Below are 22,958 nucleotides of genomic sequence, written 5' to 3'. Positions count from 1 at the left end.
CGTTACAAAATTATGTGAATTTAATACATGGGGCAGATATGCAAATTGCCTCACATGTGCTGTTAACTTCCACAGTCAAGCGCAACCCGGGAGGTGAGTCTGAGCTCAGTGAGCCGTGGTGACCCGACACTACATCGTCGTTGATACAGTCGCTGACAGGTTCCAAACTCCCCAACACAAGGTGCTTTGCAAGCCGGCGCCAACGCTGTATCAGCTTGCTGGGATTATATCTGGACATGACTGAAGGACTGCACATTTTGACCTGGCTGTTTGGGAGCTGCTGGGTTAGAATGTGAAAATAGTGTCTTTACGACCAAGTAATACATACAACAAAACTCCTTGCCACTTCTCTGAGTGATGGCTTTAAAGGATGCACAAGTTCCAGGCTCCTCCTTCCAGATTTCTTCCCCTGTGAGTGTGGGCTGGACCCGGTGAGTCATACCCATTGAATCCACCAGAGCGGAAATGGTGGCATACAGTTCTGAGACGGAGGTCGTCAGCAGCACGTGCTCTTCCGACCGGCTGCTGCTTTTCAATCATCTGGTCTGGGCGGAGTTGTCGCAAGGATGCTTGTAGAACCCTATGCGGAGGCCTGCGCCATATGTGGCCAAAGTCTTCCTGCCAAAAGCATTTGAGGGAGTCAGAGAACCAAGTCAAGGCTTCAGATGAGTTCATTCCTCTGTTGTCATGTTGGCCATGACCTCATAAATACCCTGAACCAGAGCCATCTGCCTGTCCCTCTTCCAAATGCCGACCCCACAGAACCCATGAGACCATGAATGCTGGTACTTTTTGGTCACTAACTTTGGAGTCATTTTGTATTCAGCAACCCTTCCCCTCCCCTTCTCTCGTTTCAGCTTGGCTGCCTAATCTTACCCTCTGTTGTTGATGGTGCCCATCCCCAGACCTCAACCCCACTGTGAGCGCCTAACAGGTGCATGGCTGTACAGGGTGACCGTCTTCATGTCTCCCAGCCCTGAATTGTAACTGTTTAGGGATTCAGTTTTAGGAATTTCTGCCACACGCCCCTGGCAGCCTCCAAACCTCCAGCGTCTGTCTTTAAGTTGCTTTTTGGATCAGAGCGGGTGAGTGCTATGCCCAGCACATCACAAGTGTGCACAGACAACTTTGGTCCTTGATTTTTTCTTCCCCCAGCTGGTTTTGCAGTTCAGTTTGCCCACTGTGGTGCTGTGACGCTTACAGGGCCACTTGTCCCTGGTTTGCTGGTATCACCTGGCTCTTCTTCACTAAACTTCTTGGGGTCTCTAGGAGTCATATCCAGAACGACAGAATCTGTGATGTTCTCCTCGCCCAAGGGCAAGACAAACAGGAGGGACCCAACTGTGAGAATGTCACATCACTGCAGCTGTCGTCCAGGAGGTAGGCTTTGAAGCCTGTTAATCAGATGCCTGCACGTGGAAAAAAGTGCCCTTCTATGAAACTGGGACTATGTTTCCTGGTACATATCTTGCTTTCAAGACAGAATGTAATAGCAGTTGGCATGATGGCTCAATTGGCTAATCCTCCACCATCAAGCATAACATTCCTTATGCATGCTAATTTGTGTTCTGACTGCTTCACTTTTGGCCTGGGAAAACAGTGAAGGATGGCCCAAAGTCCTGGGATCTTGTACCCATGTGGGAGACCTGGAGGATGCTCCTGGCTCCCAGCTTTGGATCGGATCAGCTCTGGTCATTGCGGTTATTTGGGGAGTGAACCAGCAGATAGAAGATATTTTATCTCTCCTTTCTATAAATCTGCCTTTCCAATCAAATTAAAAAGACAGAATGTAATTACCCTTGAGAATGAAGAGTAACCATTTATTTAAAAAGACAGAGGATTTTTTCCAGGGGATACTAATAATGTTAAGGCAAGCAGCAGGCAAGTGCTTGGTGTAGTGATTAAGCAGCCACTTGGGAAACTCACATCCTATATTGGAGTGCCCGGGTTCCACCTGCAGCTCTACTCCTCATCCCAGCTTCCTGCCTCTGTACACCCTGGAAGGCAACAGTGACGGCTTAAATACTCATCTCCCTGCCACAGATGATTGGGGAGACCGGGATGGAGTGGACCTAATCCCACGCTGGTTGTTGTGGGCATTTGGGGTATGAACCTGCAAGATGCGAGATTTTTTTCTACCTGTTTGCTCTCTTTTTCCTTTCAAATAAATAACATAAATTAATATATGCAAGAGCTAAAAGAACTCAAGCTATTTTATTTTTTGCAAAATAAATGAGGACAATCAGCAGCAGCTAAACCAAGTGATGGAATCTGAAGTCCACTGAACTGATGGCTGGTGTCCTCCCAGAATGAATGGCAGGATAGCATGAAGCTATCTTTGGTCCTGTTCTACGTTCGTCATTCCTGGCATTTACTAGAAGTAGGTAGATGTAAGAAATGAACAGCTTGCTGTGCCATGGAGGAGGTCAGAAGTAGGAATTTGAAATAGACACTGTAGTGAAGAAATAGCTTAAGGAGAAAATAGAGCAAAAATAGCTAGTTTCTGAATTTTTATTATTTTTCATCTAACCATTTTCTGATTGACTTGTAATGCTTGCACAGTTTCACGGGGGACGGTCCGATGGCTTGACACATGTATAGTACAAACCCGTTCTGCCAGATGGTTAGCCTTTCAATTTCCTCATTTTCTCTTTGTGTTAGAAACCTGCTGTCTCCTCTCTTACAATTCCTCACACAGTTGGTAGCCTATATAAGCATGCACCGCCCTCACCCCACTGGGCCATGGGGTGAGACCCATTACATGGGGCCCGTGGTCCAATGCCTTGGCTCTCCATTCTCCTGCAAAGAGCTGTCTTTGAAAAACTTACAGCAATTTTTCAAATTGGTCTCAAACATGAATTTTTCCCTTTTCAACAGAGTTCTCAAAGGTGGATCAGAATTTGTTTCAGTTGGTCATTATGTTAGATTGTTTGAGCACTGTGTATGTATTCTGGAACCTCATATGGTACTTTATACATGTGTTCATTTTTTTATGTGGCCATAAAAAATGCAAAGCAAAACAACACCAATCCACAGGAATGGGCTTGATGCCCCACTCCCACCAGAAATGCAGGGAAACCTCTTGGGAAGGTGCTTGTAATTTCTCAGGCTGGAAGAGGGCCGAGCTGGTTGCTCACCAAATCTCCACTGAAACCTTCAGATGTCTGGTGAGGCCAGACCAGGATACTAGAACTGCTAGTGTCTGTCTTAGGGAATGCCTATGTTAAAATGGTAATTGGGGACCCTGTTTGGGGCTGTCATCCTCACACTAGATCAGCAGTGAAAATGTCTCACAAGTAGACCGTGTCCTGACCCTATGCTTGCAGGTCAGAGTTGGGTATGTCATGAGGGAACCCAGAATTTCCTGGCCTGCGTAACTTCCCAGACAGTTCCAAAATGCAGCTGAAAATGCGTGCTGCTGCTGGAGACTATGGAAATGTACAGCCAGCTTGGAGAAGGCACACGGGAACAACCTCCAACACCGTTTGGCCTTAGAGCTGCTGTCTGATGGATGAGGCGCCCTGGGCACCTGCAGACAGGAGGAACTGGAGAATCAGTGCTTTCCAGGCACAGGGGTAGAGCCAGGAACTGCTTCTTTTTCCTCTACCATCCACACTGCTGAATCCCTAGCGAGAGTGTAGACCTAGAAGATGGTGCCTTCGTGTATTCTCTGACCTTGGTGAGAAGAAAGGGAAGGACTGGGTGGTGGTCCTTCCCTTCACAGTGCCTCAGGATGTGGTCTCTGTTTGTTTTAGTGATGGAGCCCCCTCTTCTCCGAGCCCCCCAACAGCAGAGCACATAGGTGTCCCTAACTCTCCCAGGTATGCTGAAGCTTGGTTGCCGGCACGTAAGTGATTCACTGCTGTTTGTGATGGCATAACTGCAAGTCTGCTTATCTGCTCCTATTTCAAACCAAGCATCGCAGACGAAATTTGAAGTAATGTTATAATTAGCCAGCAGGCCTATAAATACCAATACTAAAATGAGCAATCTATAGGCTCCTCTGAGCTTTAACAAGCTTACCGAAGCTTGGAATGGGTGATATTTGCTTGGAGGGCATTTGGGGGAGGGAGCAGACCTGCCCTGGGCTTGTTGCCTCAGGACCACAAAGTCACCTTCGTTGAAAATGCCAGTGAAGGCAGGGAGCCAGGCCACAAGGGCAGAGTGCAGAGTGTGGCAAAAAAACAAACGAAAAACAAACAAAAACGCAAAACCAAAGCAAGTAAAACAAAACGAAAACCACATGGGCCTCTGATGCATTGGTTGGTTTTTGAATGCTCAAAAGAAAGGGAAGAATGGTGGAAGAACAGAAAATCTGATAAATGGTGGCAAAGGATTTTAAGAATTAGGCTAAGGGATCAGACGCAATTGTGTGGAGGTGTTTGGAAACTATTACAGGCTTTTGCATAGGGAAGCCGTGCTACCTCTAAACTAGGAAGCAGAGAGCTGGAGGTGAAAGACTTTGGGAGTGAGAGGCAGTGAGAGCCAGGGAAGGGATTATCCACTATGACGACTCATTTCTTATGGGAAAAAAAAGCTCCTTAGGCAAGGTACAAGTTACTGACCTGGGTGACTGGGTCAGTGGTGTGTGTCACTAATAGGAAATGGAGGAACTGGACTCCGAAGTAGACTCTGGAGTCACGGAGGGGTCAGCGTTGAAGTTCCCAAGGTGGAGAAGTTCATCAGGAAGAGGCAGAAGAAGGTCAGGGAACGTGGATGTGGGAGCCAATTATGGGAAGATGGTGTGCAGGCCGAAGGGATTGGTTGGACGTACTAAGCACTATATCAGACTCTATATATCATCTTTTTAAAAAGATTTATGTATTATTGTAGGGAGAGCTTCTATTCGGTTCATTCCCCAAATGGCTGCAATGGCTGGAACTCAGCCCATTTGAAGCCAGGAGCCAGGATCTTCCTGGGTCCCAGGGACTTGGGCCATCCTCTGTTAGTTTTGCAGGCCACAGCAGGGAGCTGGATGGGAAGTGAAGCAGCCCAGGACATGAACCAGCACCCATACAGGATGCTGGCATTAGCAGAGGGTGGATTAACATGTTGAGCCACAGCACTGGCCCTTATGCATCATCTTAACGTCCAAAACAGCGTTGCTCGATAGATTACATTGTGTCATTTTGCAGGGCAGCTCAGTAACACAGTGGGTAACAGAGCTGAGATCCAAGTCTCTGTAGGGTGCCAACAGTTCTTCTCTGCCCCAGCAGTCCACTGACTAAAACTCCCAAAAACCAAGAAAAGAGAAAAGCTCAGAATAAAGAGCTTTCTAATGGAGTATATATAGTTGTTGGGGTCCTTTTTTTGTATTTTGAAAGCTCATTGTGATTACACCCACCAACGCTATGAGGACTGGGGAGAGACTCTTGTACAGAGGCTGTGGGGCTGAAGGAGTACTGCTGTGTTTGTGTTTGAACCCTGATTCTACCACTTACTAGCCATCTTATTATTTTCATCCTTATTTATTTTCATTGGAAAGGCAGATTTATAGAAAGAAGGAAAGATAAAAAGAAATGGCCTCAGCTACTGGAGCTGAGCTGATCCAAAGTCAGGAGCCAGGAGCTTCTTCTGGGTATCCCGTACGGGTGCGGGGTCCTGAGGCTTTGGGACATTCTCCACTGCTTTCCCAGGCCACAGCAGGGAATTGGATGGGAAGTGGAGCAGTTGGGATATGAACCCGTGCCCTTATGGGATGACATGGTTGGAGGTGGAGGTTTAAGTCAGTTGAGCCTTTGTGTGGGCCCTTTTCCTCCCCTCCCCTTTCCTCCCCTCCCCTCCTCTCTTCCCCTCCCCTCCCCTCCCCTTTCCTTCCTTTCCCTTCCCTTCCCCTTTCTTTCTTCCTTTCTTCCCCTTCCTTCTTTCCTTTCTTTCTTAAGATTTACTTATTTTTCACCAATCCCCTTATTATCCATCCCAACTAATGTATAGGAAATCACTTATTTCCTACAAAAATGGTGCTTCCAATCAGTCTTGCAAGACTCTGCACTGACAGCTTCTGTAAATGAAGTGTGTAACACAGTGTCTAGCATATATTACATGCCCAATCAACCCTCTCTCCTTCCCCTCACCCCGGTATCAGCTTGTTCGGGGAGCGAAGTGACTTCCCCCTTGTTTAGGCAAGACAGCGTTTTGTGTTACTGGTGTTGTTGGCAGAGAAATGGTCCCCCCAAAACTGTCCCTGTCCTCGTTTTAAGAATCTATGTGTATGTGAATTAAATAACAGGGAAAGAAGTTCCTCACTCAGCTGCTGAAGCCAGGGAGATTGTCTTGGTTTCTTGGGCCAAGCATCTTCAGACGTGGACAAGGAAAGCAGAAGAGAGAACCGGAGAAGCTGGAGTGAGCAAAGGACTCGGCCCAGCATCCCTAGGAGAAGGAACCAGAGATGAAGCCAGAGCAGTCGAGGGAGCAGATTGTCCTTGGAGCTTCCAGAAGGAGCCCCTTCTTCCTTTGCCAAGCTGACTTTAGCCTCTGGAGGGAGAACCATCTCCACCTGCTGGAAGAGAACAAAAGAGCCCTGTCCATCAGCCACTGCCCCAGTGGCAAGTTGTTACATCAGGGAGCCAATGTAGGGAGTCTGAATACCACGCTTATCATTCAGCTCATTTGTTACATGGTCTCTGAGGCCCAGGGAGGCCGAAGAGATGGAAGTCCAAGGAAGGGCGTGCTTCACTGCACATCCCATGGTCAGCTCCTGTTGAGCCTGGCACTGGTGCTGGACTAGTCCAGAAGAAGGTCATGGCCCCCCAGGACCACCTGGACAGACATGTGGCCAAAGGAGAAGTCTGGGTGGGCACACTTGATGGAGCAATTCTACCACATGTTAAGAGGCTGAGTCTGATTATCTCCAGTAAGTTTCATTCCTTGTCTGTCTTTAACAGCTAAGAGCATCCTTGAGAGCTGCGGGCAGGTCTCAGGAGGTGAATCCAGAGAAAGGAGCTCGAGCTCCCTTGCCTGAGTGGTTTCCATTCATTACTTGGTTCATCTTTCTGTCTCTCCCAGTCCCACTGGCTACATGGTTGGGCTTAGAATGGGCCCTTCCTTGTATGCCAGTTTTTTTTTTTTTTAAAGGATGTATTTATTTATATTGAAAGAATTACAGGGAGACAGGGAGTGACACAGAAATAGAGAGATCTTCCATCCTCTGGTTCAAACTCCAGAAGGCCATTACAGCCAGCGCTGGGCCAGCCAGGCCAAAGTCAGAAGTCAGCAGCTTCATCTGGGCCTCCCCATGTGGGTGGCAGGAACCCAAGGACTCGGGTCATCCTCCATGGCTTAACTGTCAGCATCACACGCCACGTTGTAACGCCAGCCCCTGTATGCAAGTTTTAAAACCCATCTTTTAAATCTACATAGCCCACATTTTATTTTGTTCTCAGCTGTAGACTGGGCACTCTATTTTGTTCCAAATGCACTGCCTCTAAATCTGTTGTTCTGAAACGTGAACAGTCTTGGGCTGCTTTTCCTCTCTCTCAAGCAGTGCTCTGCAACGTAGGAGAGTCTTTCAGAATGTACGGTTGGCGTAAAGGGTGAAATGCCTTCCTCTCACATTGCGGTGCTTGGGGCTGAATCCCCACTTCGTCTGACTCTGGCTTCCTGTCAGTAGAGAGGCTGAGACCCAGCAGGGACGGCCGGCAGCCCTGGTTTCCTGCCCCTCACCTGGGAGACTTGGGTTGAGTTCCTGCCTCCTGTCTCCGGCCCCCTGGCCAGCCCTGGTTATTGTCAGCAACTGGGGAGGAAATCAGCGGAGTTCTCTCTTTCCGTCTGTCTTTTCTGAAGAATACCTGGCCATGTCTTCTCAGGAGATGCTGAGGCTCCAGGCCTTGGTCTCTGCTGCTGGGCACATGCTGCAGCTGGAATGAAGAGATGCTGGGCTGGAGAACCACAGGGAGACTTGACCATGGACAGGACCCAAGTGTTTAGGGAACATCACTGTTTCTTGTTCTTGACCCATCCCTGACTTCAACTCCTACCTGGGCTTGTGTGGTGTCCCAGACAGCTCTCAAACCATCCACCTGGGCTCTGCCATGAAACTTGTCTGCTTTCCCTGAAGGCTGACTTCTAAGCCCTGCTGAGGTCTCAAAGGGCTCATTGTATCTGCCAGCTGCTCTTCATCTCACTTAGCACCTGCCTTCTAGCATGGAGGCAGACACAGGACCGTAGGACCGGAAGGTGGAGGTGGTGGCGGGGGGCTGGGATGCAGCGCCTGCAGGCGAGGTGATGGCTCTCATGGCCTGGGATTTGTTCTGACGGCGACTTTAGGAAAATGTTGGGACTTCTCAATGTTTGCACAATCACTGGATTCTAAGCAGCAACATCCTCTCCAAGAATCTCATAATATCTCCTGCCAAAATAAAATCCCACAGAAGAAGGGGGGAAAAAAAAGCAAAGACCTATAGAGTTGAAGGAAGTCATTTAATCAGATGTCAGAGGAATGAGGAATTTCCATCTTATATGGTTTCAATAATAATAAAAAAAAGCTATACCATTGGAATGTGAATTTTATGTGTCAAACCAACAAAACCTAAAGGATTTTCCACTCACCCTCCTTTCTTAAAAAAGTCTGCACTTGAATATATAAATGTATATATGTATATAATACACACACATATATATGGTTTTGATTTAAATGATGTTTTGTTCCAAATTTACTATATGAGGGCACGTCAAAGAGTTCAAGGAAAATGGAATTAAAAGATAAATTTCTTTCAGTGTGGAAAAGTTTTGAATTCCATGTGTAAGCTTTTTTTTTTCCAATATGCATTTTTTTTTTCCCCCAGAAACTTTTTTAAGACTGTGTTTTCTTTTGCATGAGAATACACCTCTCTTCAAACTCTCTTTTCCATGGACTTTAGGACATACCTTCCTAGGATTCCTCCATAAGTCCTTTCGTGTTCCTTTTTTCAGTCCAGTATCTGTTTTGGTTGCAGGGGTCCTTTCAGAGCCAGCCTCTGGGGTTCAATATAAGACAGAGAGGAGGGAGAAGAAAGCATTTTAGATGACCACAAGGAAGAGAATTTGGGTAGCGATTCTGCGTAAGGGCTGACGTTGGCTTATTTCCTCCCAGAAATGAGTTTGATGCTGTACTCTATTTTTCCTCCTTCCTTTTATTTATTTATTTATTTTAAGTTGTTGTTGTTTTTCCTGGCTCAGCCCCAGAACAATGTTGACTACAAGGCTGTTTTGCGAGCAGAGGCCCCAGTCCGCTCCTGGCTCGCTGTTACTGCAGGGGCGTAGGCATATCAGCAAGGCCAATGTTGGTGACCTTGGGCTTTTGCTACTGAGACAACAGTTCCCTTTCCCTGTCAGGGCGGGCAGTCAGCTGGGTTGGTCCTCTCAATGGTGGCTTACTGATTATGATTGGGACTGTCTGAATCTGAAGGTGGAAACAGACAGCAGAAGGACAGCACTGAACATGATGATTGTCATGGGTTAAACGGCTTGTCTCGCGGAAGTCAATGAGGCTCTAAGCCCCAGTACCTGTGGATGTGACCTTCCTTGGAGTCTTTGCAGATGATTATGGTAAGATGAGGTCTTTAGGGTGGGCTCTGGTCCAGCATGACCAGTGTTCTCAAGAAGAGAAGGGAAGAACTTGGACCCACAGTCATATGGAGAGAGGGAAGACACTGCAAACACCTAGAGAAAAGCCATCTACGTGCCAAGGAATGGGTGAAATCCCAAGGGTTCTGAGAGAGGCTTGGAAGCAGCCATCCCCACTGTCAAGTGCAGATTTTGTGCTTCCAGGAATGAAAACCAATGAATTTCCTTAGTGGAAGCCCCCAGAGAGTGACTCTTTGTTATACTCATCCCAGGAAAGGAACACAAAGGCTCCATTGAGTCTGGAAGGATGAGTCGGAGCCCCCAGGTGGACCAGGTGGAAAAACACTTGAGTGTTGCGTACCGCTCAGGTGACAGGGCAGCAGCAGAGAGGCTACGCACGCTCAAGCAACCTAAGTGGAGCCTGGAGGCCAGAGCCCCGGAATGCCTGAGACGCGGAAGGGGCAGGTGCGCATGGAAGGGGGGGGTGGGGCAATGGGACACAACTCAAGCGTTTCAGTCCGGGGAGTGGGAGGAGAAGGGGAGTGGGATCCACGGAACCTGGATTGTGGTGTTTTAGAAAGAGCATGTTTGAAGCATGTTTAATACTGATCAAGAGAGGGGCTGCCCTTATTTCGGGGCAGAAAAACAGGACAAATTGCCCTTCTTTTGGAGGATGTTTTCTGCTCAGGTGGGAAATGGCAGGGCCTAAAGCCAGAGGTGACAGTGATGGTGGAGGGAAAGGGGCAGAGGTTGCACTGGCAGGTTACCCGCGGACTCATGGGACAGGGGAGATGAGCCTAGCGGTCCGTTTCTCCCTTGGGATCCGAGGGAAGTCCTGAAACTGTCGATTCAAGGGAGAATGCATCGCAGGTCCACAAGGAAGATGAACTTCTTGCTGCCCTTGGGATGTGGGAAAGGGCTAGTTACCCCTGCAATTCAGAGGGGATATACATGTAGAAGTGACCGTGAGAACCGGAAGTATGGATCTCTGAACCAGAGAAAATAGAGGGAGTGAAGAAAGAAGCAAGCCCAGGATGGATCCTTGGTGAATAATACAATTCAAGGGGTGGGCAAAGCCAGAGAGCGAAGGGGAACCAGGAGGACACCAGAGAGAAAGTTACATGAAAACAGGGTCAGTATAGGGGCATTTGCAAAATTCATGGGCAGTGCAATTAAAAGATCAGTTTACTTTGTTGCAAAAAAAAGTGAAATCTTTGAATATAAGGAGACCTAAAAAAAATGCATGGAAAAAGCATATGGCGGAAAAGCTTTTCAAACTTTTTTGCACCAAACAATTCTTTTAAATCCAGTTTTCCAGTTTTTGAAGCATCCCTCATGTATACAATTATTTGTCAACTAAAACAAAGTTTTCTGTGTCATAAATATGTATTTCAGAGAACTTGAAAAGCACAAAAATGAATAAAGGGACCATACGGGGGAGAAAAAAAAAATAGAAAGAGAGAGCAAGAGTGAAGAAGTAGAACAACAAAAAATTCACAAAGGCAGAAGACTCGCCACGTGAGGCTGCGTTGGAAAGGGACAGGGGTGAGTGACTTGCAAAGTGAAGTGAGAAGAGGCAGGAGCCGGGATAGTTCCGGGAGAAAGAAAGGGGAACATAGAGCAGTCTCACGTAGATTACGGTCTCTAAAATTCAACTGCACGAGAAAAAGGTGAAACCTGACAGTCCCTGGGACAGAGCGCCCTGGGGGTTGGGGCACGTGTAGACGCTTGGAGAAAGTGCACGGGACCTCGCCATCTGACTTGGCAGAGGTGTGAAGGAAGACCTTCCTCTCCCTCACTTCATGCATTCGCTTAGGCAAGCTTAGATTTCTATTGCGTGGGGTTTGCAAACCGAGTCTGTGCAAGGCACCAGGCTGTGTGGATTGTCTCAACATCTAGGACCTCCATAGTGCTCTGCACCCAGTGGCTGCTCACACCTCCTGTGAGAGCAGCTGGAAAAGAAGGAGAAAGGAGGAAGCAGCCTGGTGACACTCAGGCCGCTCTGTAGATAATTAGAGAGTTACAATGTAGCTGCCAGGATCTCGCCTTCTCAGAGGGCCGCATTGTTCTGCTGAGGCCTTGACAGGTGCCTCGATACTGCCTGCATAGGAGCCCATCTTGTTCTCCTCTGGGCACCAAGGGTTCTTCCAGAATCTGGGTTGACCTTGTAAAGCAAATCTCTCAGATCTTAAGGTTTGACTTTTCCAGTTGTCTTCCAATGAATGATCTAAAGAACAGTTGATTTCAGAATTGAATAGCACGAATCTTAGGAGGAAGGCTTTCTGGCCAAACTCCCATCCCCTCCTCTTGTATCCTTGAATTTCCCATACAAGAGGAAAATGAGTCATTCAGGGAAGGTCTACAGTTTGTTAAATGCCACACCCAGTGTATTTGCATATGTTATCTCATTAGGTGTACGATGCTTGCTCTGGAGCTGAAGCTGTGATTGGAGTTTGGCTAATCTGGTCAACTAGGACTGGCTTCATTCCTTTTAATAGGTAATGGGGAACTAGTACAGAACTTGAGCAGGGAGTATTTCCCAACCATCCATCCATGCATCCATTTTGCAATTCCAAGCACTCAACAGAGTCTGTTGACAATTCTGTGCATTTGGAGGATCAGGGCAAAACACAAGGCCACAGTGCTCAGAAGGTACAGCAAGGACACCACAGGGAAACATTCCAAAGAAAATTCCAAGCATTATCATGTCTGTTGTTCCGTGCCATTCATTGCTTGGAGTCTACCACAAATACTGCCTCCTCCCACAGGCCCCCTACCCTGCTCCAAATGGCTGTGGTTTCTTAGCCCTTGGTTATAGCTGCTCGTGGACATGGCCCATCTCTTCAGCCGGACTGTGGGCTCTGAAGACACGGAAGATGGAAGCAAGGTGCAAATCTATGTTTCCAGAAAGTGATTCTTGGCGTCTGTTATGCGTCAGGAGCTATGTTAGGCTGTCAGGGGTGTGCATAGGTTGTGGACTAGATTCTCTCTCTCTCTCTCTCTCTCTCTCACACACACACACACACACACACACACACACACACACACAGAGAGAGAGAGAGAGAGAGAGAGAGAGAGAGAGAGAGAAAGAGACAAGTCCAGCCTGGCCATCCATCCTCCATGTCCTACGGATTTATGATCACAGTTGGACAAAAGTCATATAAGCCTTCTGGGGTTAGGGCAACTGAGTGGTACTAGGGAGCTGGGTGATACTTGGAGCAGTAGCACCAAGACAGACATGATCAGAAAGCAGACCATGGAGGAAGCGTTCAGACCACTCTTGGAGGCATCCACTCGTAGGAGGTGTGCTCGGCTTCGACTGCTTCCTGGACTTGTCATGCCTTCTCTGTGTGTGTACACAGGGCCCCTGGCCTGCTGCGAGCTACCAACGGAAAAGCTGGCTGCTGTTGCCCTCTCAAGTTGACGGTGTTGCCCTTGATACCCTGCAATGCTCGAATGGTTTTGAAAGCGTCCGTGAGTGGCATTGCCTACGATGCCCCGTCTCTGCATTTATTCTTAGCTGGAACACTGGTAAATTCTTGTTTAATGAATCAAAAATACGAGGCATGCCTCTGCAGAGAAGATAAAACAGGACGAAATGTTATCTTTCTGGGGCTTCTTTCTCATCGAGACATGTCTTGCCTCGGTTACTTCGGCCATTTGAGGGTGACTGCTGAAATAAATAAAAGAGAAGCCAACGGCTCAGTTACCAATAGTCTGTCCGAGTTGTGAATCCTGAAATGACCCATCATGGGATTAGAATTTGCTAGAAAGCAGGTGCTGAATGTGTAATTTAAACCCTCAAGAAGTGAACATGACTCAATGCCCTGTCTTGTATTCGCTTTGACCAACGTGCACGTTGACCTACAGAGTGCAAATGTCTATGTTTGCAAGCCAGACTGCTTTCATGCATGGCTCTTAAAAAGCTGTTAATCCTGTAGATTTCACATGAGGCAGATTCAGATCGGCGCGCCTTTGCTGAGTGAGAAAGCCCCTTTGTGGAACCGTGGCACCTGTCAACAGGTGTCCTCAATTTGCTTAATTGAAGATTGTTTTTGAGGTCATTTGTTTTTCTTTCTAGAATGAAGGACTTTGCACATTTTTTCCTTTCTTGCTCGCATCTGCAGAGGTGTCCGGAACGCCGGCACACGCACACTGCCTGCTCTGTCTCAGTCTCAGGTGCTTTTCCCCTGGGGACATCTACATTTACTTCTTACGGGCTTGTAACTCACTTGCAAATGCACATTTACTCACACTCATAAAATTTTCTTCCAGCCGTATATTTTCCTGCATGACATCATCTCATTAAGCACTAGAATCACTCAAGCTTGGATTTCCCCCAAAGATTGTGGGAAATCTGCGACTGGTTCCATGAAATGAGCTCTTATTCTGTGATGGTCTAAAAATAGCTGCTCCACACCACTGAAACATATTGCCAGTGGCTTAGATTAATGCCTTTCTTCTGTGCTCAGGAGCTGTTACAGAAGGTTCTCAGAGATCAGCTGGGCAAGACTTTCAGCTTGTAGGGGAGAAAAACGGAGTGATTTGCCCACACTTCACGGGAAGCCCTTGGATCTGACATTGCTGGATTCCCCGCCTTGAGGGTGAAAGGTCCAGCTTGTATGCTTGGCAGAGGAGAGAATGGGCAAGTGTGGCAACCTATGGATCTGGATTAAAATTTTCGCTGCTCATGCAGTAGTTGCCTTGACCTTGGGGGAATCTCAACACGTCTTTATTCTACTCTGTGGTAGTTGTAGAATCCTCATGCAATTGTGTAAGAAAGTGACAGTGATCTATGCCAAGACCATTTCTGGGATATAATAACTGCTCAGTGACTGGCAGGTATCGTTCTTACTATTTTATAAAGTATTTATTTATTTGAAAGGCATGATGAGAAGAAAGAAAGAAAGAAAGGCGGGTGAGTAGAGAGATGTTTCCATTCTCTGGTTCACTCTGCAGATGCCTGCTGTAGCCAGGCCTGGATCAGATCAAAACTCCTGGATCAAATCTGATCCAGGCCTGGATCAGATTACATGCTGCCTCTCAGGCTGTGCAGTAGTCTTAAACTGGATTAGAAGCACATATGTAACTTTTTCTCCTGCTATTTGTTTTGGAAAGACAGAAAGACAGATCTCCCATGAACTAGTTCATTCTTCAAGTTCCTGCAGCTGTCAGAGATGCAATATGGGTCACCCAAGGAATACAATCACCACTGCCTCCTAGGTCTGCAATTCAGGAATCTGGAGTCAGGAACTGTAACCAACTATCTCTCCCAGACACTTCCACTTAGCATCCTGCCTGGCACCTCAACTGCTAGGCCAAAGCTCCAACCCCATCCTGCTATTTTGAATGGACTAAAGACTGGAAGTCCCGTCAGACTCAGGCCATCTGATCCTGCAATTAGGGCATAGTGCCACTAGGTGGCAGTGGTTTCATGGTCATGGTTCTATGATGCCCCTTACCAAATGTGTGAGAAAAAGGAGTGGTATTAGGAACATAATTCCCACCCAGCTCCATCTTGTTAAAGCAAATCTCAGCACTACCACGTACCCCCAGACACAAGGATACTGTCATTGACAGCCTTTTGAAGTCAGATACACTTGGGTCTGAAATTCATCTTCTACATCCTATGTCAAAGCTAGAGTTGCAAGCCCTGTGCAGAGAACTCCCAGATCCAGAGCAAAATATTGCAGCACGCCTATGGCCCTTTTCTTGTCTCTCTGCTAACATTTTACCATCACCTGACCTTCACACAAGATGGCATTCTTCTAGCTTATTTCATCATACTTTTGTGTTAGTTTCTTATAAAATAAATCATAGGGCAGACACCTTTTTTGGGCACCTGCGTTCTTTTGCGAGGTACTGTGCTTTTGAGACCCCTCCGTGCTGCTCCTTGAGTCTGTAGTTGGGTCATTCTCTGCTGGAGTGTAGTATCCTGTGGCAAAACCATATCGCTGTTAATCCAGTATAGTTTGGATGAACATTTGGCTGTTTTTCTGGTTTGGGGTCATTAAAATAATAATGCTAGGAATAATCTCATAGCAAGTTTTGGGGCACATATGTATGGGGTTACTTTGGGCGTATACACATTGGAATAAATCCAATTGGTGGGCATACCCAGAGCGCATACTGGGGGCTTTCTGAAGTAATTGCACCTGCCATTCTCTGAGGATTCCAGCTACTCACCGTCCTTGCCAATGACTACTGCTGGGAAATGAACATTCCTTTCACATCCTAGCAGGTGGGTGGTGATATCTCATTGTGTTTTTTAGTGATTGTATCTCCCGGGTGGCTGAGGACATTGAGAACATTTTTGCATATGTATTGGCCGTTGAGGACAGGCTCTTTTGTACAGTTCTCATGTGACTCTGACCTAGAGTTGAATGGGTTCCTGTTGTCTCTTTTTAACAACCGATAGTTAAGAATATCATACACGCCCGATGCAGAGGCTCTTCTGCCACTTAAAGGCTTGTCTTTCATTCTCTCCAGGCTGTCTTTCAACGCCAAGAACTCCCACTTGATTCAGCCACAGTTTTTAATCTCTTCCTTACGGTTGTGCTCTTGTACATTACCTGTCTCTTCGTCCATTAGGCTAAGAAGACCTTGTGCTTATTTACATGTAACTGTTTTTTTCACCTTTTGCATTTGGGTGTGCTATCCATGTGGAAGTAATATTTTTGGTTAACAATAGATATTTACATATCTTTATTTCCTCCGAATAGCAAAGTGTCCCATGAGCATGACTTAAAAGACCAATTTTTCCCCACTGGGCTATAATATTGATTTTGTCATAATCCATGGGGACATACGCATTAATGTATTTCTAATCTCTCCGCTCAGTTTCAGGAGTTCCTCGTCTGGTGTTGTGCTAACAGCCTTGATGACTGGAGCTTTAGAGTAGGTTTCAGATCCAAAGGGCAAGTTCTTTGTTTTCCGGTTTGAGTTTTCCAGTTTCCTTCAGCATTTCCGTATAAACTTGAGATTCCATTTGCTAATTTCTGCAAGAAGATCTGCTGAAGCTGAATTCAGGTTAGATGAAACACACACATTAATGTCAGCAAATGGAGGCTTTTAAATATTGAATATTCAAGTCCATGGACATAGTATGCACTTGCAATCATGACACCACCTGAACGTCCTCTCAGGGGCCTTTGTAGTCTTCTGTCTATGGCCTGTGTTTTGTATTTACAGATGACTTGAATGCTGCATCATGTATGCATTGGTTATTACTTCCAATACTTTTCCCAGTCCTTTCAACACATCTGTGGTGTCATTTACTAGACTGCCCGACACAGTGTTGAATAGAAACGGTTACGCTGGTCTGTCTCATTCCCTAGCTCAGAGGATGGGTTTCAATATTTCACCATGAACTCATTTTATATTTACTGTGTAGGTTTCTGTTGTCATCTAAAAGTCATTTCTTAGTCCCAGTTTGCTAAATGTTGTTAAGAAATCTTGCCTGGGTGATACATTTCTCTAATGTGTTTTATTTTCATTTGCTAAAAAAAAAAGGGTCTTCTCCATCTCTAGGATAACCTGACAATATATCCAGACTTATTTTTAGGTACAAAACAAATGTATTCTTAGACTAGAATCAACTTGGATAATTCTCATTAATTTTTTTTCATGTGTAACTGGATTTTATTTGCTAATATTTTAATTTTTATGCCTACTCATGAAGGAGATTGCAGCATGCCTTTCCTGTTGTGGAATTCATGTCTTAAGTTTTGGTACCAAGGATGTGTTGGATAAAGAGTTGGAAAATTTCCTGCAAAAAATTGTGTGAGGTCAAAATCTTTGGAAATATTTGGAAGAATTTACATTTTGAGCTACTTAAGATTCGAGAACTTCTGAGGAAGAAAATAATTGAGTTAATTTACTCCTAACTGTAAAAATATTCCAATTCTTTGTTTTTCCTAATGACATTGTGATAAAGCAGTATTTTCTCAAAGAATCTGAAATGTTCATGGACAACTGTGGCTTTCCATATGCCACCACCCCCTGTACCATCAAGACCATTGGTGGCATGTGAAAGTGTGCTTCATGATGATGTGTGTGACTTTCTTTCAGCCTTGTTTGCTTTTCTGTTCGTGTTCATTCAGAGCTCACGTTCTTCACTGACTGAAGCACACACTCCTAACGTGAAGCAGACTTAAGCCTTCAAAGGTTTCTGTAGTTCAGCGTCGGATGGTGCACAGCTCGGCGTGTTGCTTGGTTGGGTCCAGCCTCACCTTACTTTTACATTTGGCAACTTTTTCTGTTTTTGGGCCGTATGAAATAGTAGCAACAACAGCGAAGCAAAGACAATGCACTACCTTTAACCAAGTTCAGGCATGTGCGAATGATGACAACAATTGAAAAACTGCTGCATGTCTGAAAAATATTTTTCTGATGTCATTAATTCCAATGTTACAGTTATTATGAGGTTAAAACATACCATGCAAGAGATGAAAACTATGATAGTTCTTTTTAAATGTGGTGACATTGATCCATCTTGGAAAGCACTAATCATTGTGAGACAGGAAAAAAACTGATGCCTAATGTTTTTTGTTACTTGTTTAATTTCAATTTTATACATATTTGGAATATGTAAGTGCAGTGCAAATCTGTAATTTATTTTGAAGAATCATAGGAGGCCAAGAACTAACTTTTTTAAAATTTGTTTTCTTGAACAAATGTAATAGAGAAAGAGGGCCCTTCAAAAAGTTCTTCAGCAAATGGCTTGTTTTGGTTCAAGAATTTTGAAACCTATGGGTGTAAAGGGTATTCAAAAAGCTAACAGAAAAGACATATTATTAAATGAACTACTGTTTTTTATATCAGAGAAATAATTATGTTTCAGTTCTGTCTCTGGGAGTTTAGAAACCTTAAACATTTATTTGAGAAGGCAGAAAAACAAAGACACACAGAGAGAGAGAGAGACTGAGTTGTCCCACTCCCCCAAAGCCTTCAGTGGAAATGGGAGCAGGGAGCTCAATTCGGGTCTCCCAGATGGATAGCTGGAGCACAGTCCTTGAGACATCCCTGCTGCTTACCTGCCAAAGTCTGCATTAGCAGGAAGCTGGCAGCAGAATCTGGGAACTGAACCTAGCTCATGTGATGGGGACATGGACATCTGACCAAATGACTGCCCCATCAGGAATTTTGAGAAAAACTAGCAGGAACTGGAACATGGCTGTCACTGCTTTGTAAGGGACTCAGCTTCAGAATCTATATCCCGTGCATCCCAGGAGCCTCAGCAAACCTGCTGTTTGGAAAAAGAAGATGCAGCTTGCTCCTGTTTCCATATCAGAGTTCTTTCAGGACCCGATACACCTTCCCTGCCCCTGGAGGCTAAAGTGGAGTCTCACATCGCCATGACAACTCCCTTGGGACCTTGACTCCACAGCGCTCTTCTGGGGAAGAATAAGACTGCCATCCTGGATCACCCGGTGTGGATGGGGCTATGGTCTCCTCATCACGTGTCTTCTGCCGTAATGGGTCCTTCATGAGTATCAGTTCCTTCTAATGGGGTTGGCCATTTCTTGTTCTTTTTTTCCTTAGTGCACCAGTGCAAGGAACCCTCCACCCTGAGGACAATTCATTCCTTTGATCTTGATTAGGTAACATTGGGAATTTAAAGAAAAAAAACCCTTCCTTTTTAAAAAAGACTTATTTATTTTCATTGAAAAGACAGCTTTACAGAAAGAAGGGGTGACAGAATGAAAGATCTTCCATCTATTGGCTTACTTTCCAAGTAGTTGCAATAGCCAGAGTTAAGCTGATCTGAGGCCAGGAGCAAGGAGCTTCCTCTGGGCTCTGGTGCAGGGTTCTAAGGCTTTTGGCTATCCACTACTGCTTTCCCAGGTTATAAGCAGGGAGCTGGATGGGAAGTGGAGCAGCTGGCACATGAGTTGGTGCCCATATGGGATGCTGGTGCTTGGAGGTAAAGAATTAGCCATTGAACCACTGCACCGGCACAGGAAAAAAAAATACTTCTATAGCTAGTGACTTTCCAAGAGTTTGTATTTCCTGTGCCATCATTCACATAGCATTTGGGATGCCATCTGCAAGCCAGGTGCTCTGTTTGGTGCTGGGGATGCAGAGAGGGGTCACTTCACCTGTTCAGGGATAGTAGTATTTCCCATTCTGGTTTCCCACCACAGCTCTGTTGGGGTGTGTGCGTGTGTGGCGGGGAGGCAGGGAACTATCAAAAACAAGCAGGCAATCTGTTTCCAGACTGACTGTGAGAGCTCAACCTGTGATGCCAGCAGCTTTGAAGACCAACCACAGCATCATGTCAGTGACCACGGAGCTGTTACGGGCAGGGCAGTTGGCATGGCTGAGTCCCAGCAGAGATGGCTCCAAAGCTGGTACTGATTCCCTCCGTGGTCTCTTAGCATCAGCTGGGATTTCATCTCCTCCTCTGAGATCAGTCACTTTGGGAACAGACAGTGAGGTGGTTCATGGCAGGTGTAACGGGGCAGATGGAGTTGGACCTGATGCCCTGAGGGAGTTGGGATTCATTTGTGCCACAGCAATAACAGAAAATCCAGCTCACAGGATCTGAACCTCGCCAGAAGCCATCGCCTGTGGTTCATGGACCCTGATCCAATCGGATCAGCCTGAGAGTGGGGCTGACTCAGTGTCTCAGCCTTTCCTCCAGGACTCCATCGCTGCCTTGGTTTCTGTTCGGCTCATCGCCTCAGCATGAGTGGCAGCGTGCCAAACTGCCGTCACAGTTTTGGCTTGAGATCAGCATCTCATCAGCATCTCTCGGTATTTTTTTCTTGTTCCTCCTGGAACCTCTTCAGAAAACCTTCCGTCACATCTCATTGGGTTGTCTGCCTCTTTGGGGACCCACCCCAGAGGCTAGGGAAAGCCAGATGTTGCTGAGTTTAGGTGACTCCCCGAGTAATCCCAGTGTTAGGGAGGGAGGCACAAGTCCTGATTGGAGCAGACCAACTGGAATCCACTCGGGGTGCTGAGCGTGGCGTCAGCTTCTGCCAGGGGCTTGTCCTACCGAGGGAGAGCGAGTCAGTGCATAAAATGAGCAAGAACTGGAAACATCCAGGATTGGGAATCGGGCAGTGGTTTCTGAGGAGTTTTCAGGAGACGTTTGCAGTCCTAGGCACCACACAGATTAGAGTCCTGAGAAGAGATGAAACAGATGACCTTTGAAAACTGCCTTGAGGAACATTCCAGAAATTAGTATCTATGCTGACTTTAGATTTTCTTATTTGTCCATTGGTTGAGCGCTTCACCATGCCCACACCATGCACACAGACATAAGAGCACTCACACACTTTCTCCACTGTCTCCACAACCTCCTTTGTGGTGCTATTAGTTCCTGCTCCTCATGACTTCAGGGAAGGCTACAGGTTCAAATCCCCGATGGGAGTGTGAGTGGTGAGGGCAGGAAGCTAGACACTCCTATTTTCCCGTCCCCCTTGTTCCCCATTGGGATGCTTATGAAAACATAGCACACAATTCAAATTTCCAGGAGAGTTGGAGACTAGAAAGATGACTTCATAACATGCTAGAAGCCAGAAGGAACTTCTACTTTACAAAATTTGGAGAAAGCCACAAGGAATAAAACCAGAGCCCATGGGGCAAGGGGATGGGGGAAGGACAAAGGTTATAAGGAATTGCTTGGCATGATGGCGTATCTTCCTCTGCTTCCTCCCACCTCCAAATTCTGGCCTGATAATTTCCAGTGGTGCTAACCAAAAAAGCTGGAGTTTGCCAAGGATCCAAATATGCACTGCTTCTAACTCCAGGGAGGCCCAGCAGGTCCTTGCTTAGGGTGTGTGTCCACTCTGATGGTGGGAGAACTGTCTGGGAATGGCAGAGATGGGGGCTCTGTGGGGGAGGGCGGATTGGCAGGGATGAAGAGCAGAACAAAACCACAGACATTTTTATGAGCAAATATCAAGTCCGGGATCTCCCCTGATCAAAGGATTGCACATGGAAGAGACAACACACAGGGTTCAAGACAGAGAAGAATAATGTTTTTGGGAAAAATGATCCTAGCAAGGAGTAGAATATTTGAGAATCTATCTGACTTGAACTCAGTAAACTTCAGGAAGCTAAGGATGAGATGAAAACACAATGGATTTTGATGAAAAGGGAGTTTATTATGATAAGGAAAGCTTTTAAGGGAACTAAGTTTTAATGACCTAATAAATGGTTGATAACAGATCCAACAAAAATGCACAGTGCATTGCATTCTCTGGCCATTTTTGTGGTTACCAGAGCTGGTTTTACATCCAGCACCCCCCACACCTTTGGACCGATGTTTTCAGTCTTTCAAAATGTATTTTAAAAATGTACATTTAGCCTTTATTTTTTTAAGTGAGAAGAAAATTATAAGCTGCTTCTTCTTCTTTTTTTCTATTTCGGCTTTTCAAAGAGATCTGTACCATCCACGAATGCCAAATGTACTATCAAAATTGCTTCAGATGTTTATGAATTTAACTTCTTTTAAAATACTTGGCCTGTGTTGCCAATTAAATCTTTTTAAAATTACAGGTGCATTCAGGGCATAGGTACACTGCTTTATGGAGTGTGCAAGATGAAATAAGCAAAATATGAGGGTCTTCAAAGCAAAATTGAAAGTATTTCCGTGGAAAAGATTTTCGAAATCTGGAACAGATTTCTTTTTATTATACACATTTTTGACAAACTTTATCAAGAGCCACCATATTTTGTACAAAAATGAAATTGATAGGATGTGAGGGCGATCTGGCTGCGACATCTGTCACCCCATTGATCGCCAGGGTTGATTCGGCCGATTTGGCTGGCTAGGGGGTGTCCCCTTCCTCCCTCACCGCTCCATATGCGTCCCTCCCGAAGCTGCACTCAGTCGAAGAGGACGACCATCCCCGCTAGGGGAGGACTGGTCTTTGGTCAAGGGTATATGAGTAGCTGCGCTCCTCTGCTGGAACCTCCCAATAAGCTCTCAAAAATGAAATTATAGGAGCCTGGAAGTGTGGTGCAGGAGGCTGACCATTCAGCACAATGATGGTGACCTTTACAATCTGAGCACGGGGGTTGGTGCAGTAGTCTAGTGGCTAAAGTCCTCACCTTGCATGTTTGGGGTCATATATAGGTGCTAGCTCCCAGCTGTTCCACTTCCCATCCAGCTCCCCACTTGTGAACTGGGAAAGTAGTAGAAAATGGCCCAAAGCCTTGGGACCCTGCACGCGTATGGGAGACCTGGAGGAAGCTTCTGGCTCCTGGCTTCAGATCAGATCAACTCTGGCTATTGCAGCTGCTTGGGGAGTGAGTCAGTGGACATAAGATCTTCCTCTCTGTCTCTCCTCCTCTCTGTATATTTGCCTTTGCAATAAAGATAAAATAAATCTTAAAAAACTGAGTGCTGGTTTGAGTCCTGGCTGCTCCATTTCCTATCCAGTTTCTTACTGATGTATCTG

The sequence above is a fragment of the Ochotona curzoniae genome, unplaced genomic scaffold (genome assembly GCF_017591425.1).
Source record: "Ochotona curzoniae isolate NIBS_2020 unplaced genomic scaffold, NIBS_Ocur_1.0 scaffold_4701, whole genome shotgun sequence".
NCBI lineage: Eukaryota > Metazoa > Chordata > Mammalia > Lagomorpha > Ochotonidae > Ochotona > Ochotona curzoniae.
This window is presented reverse-complemented; position numbering follows the sequence as displayed.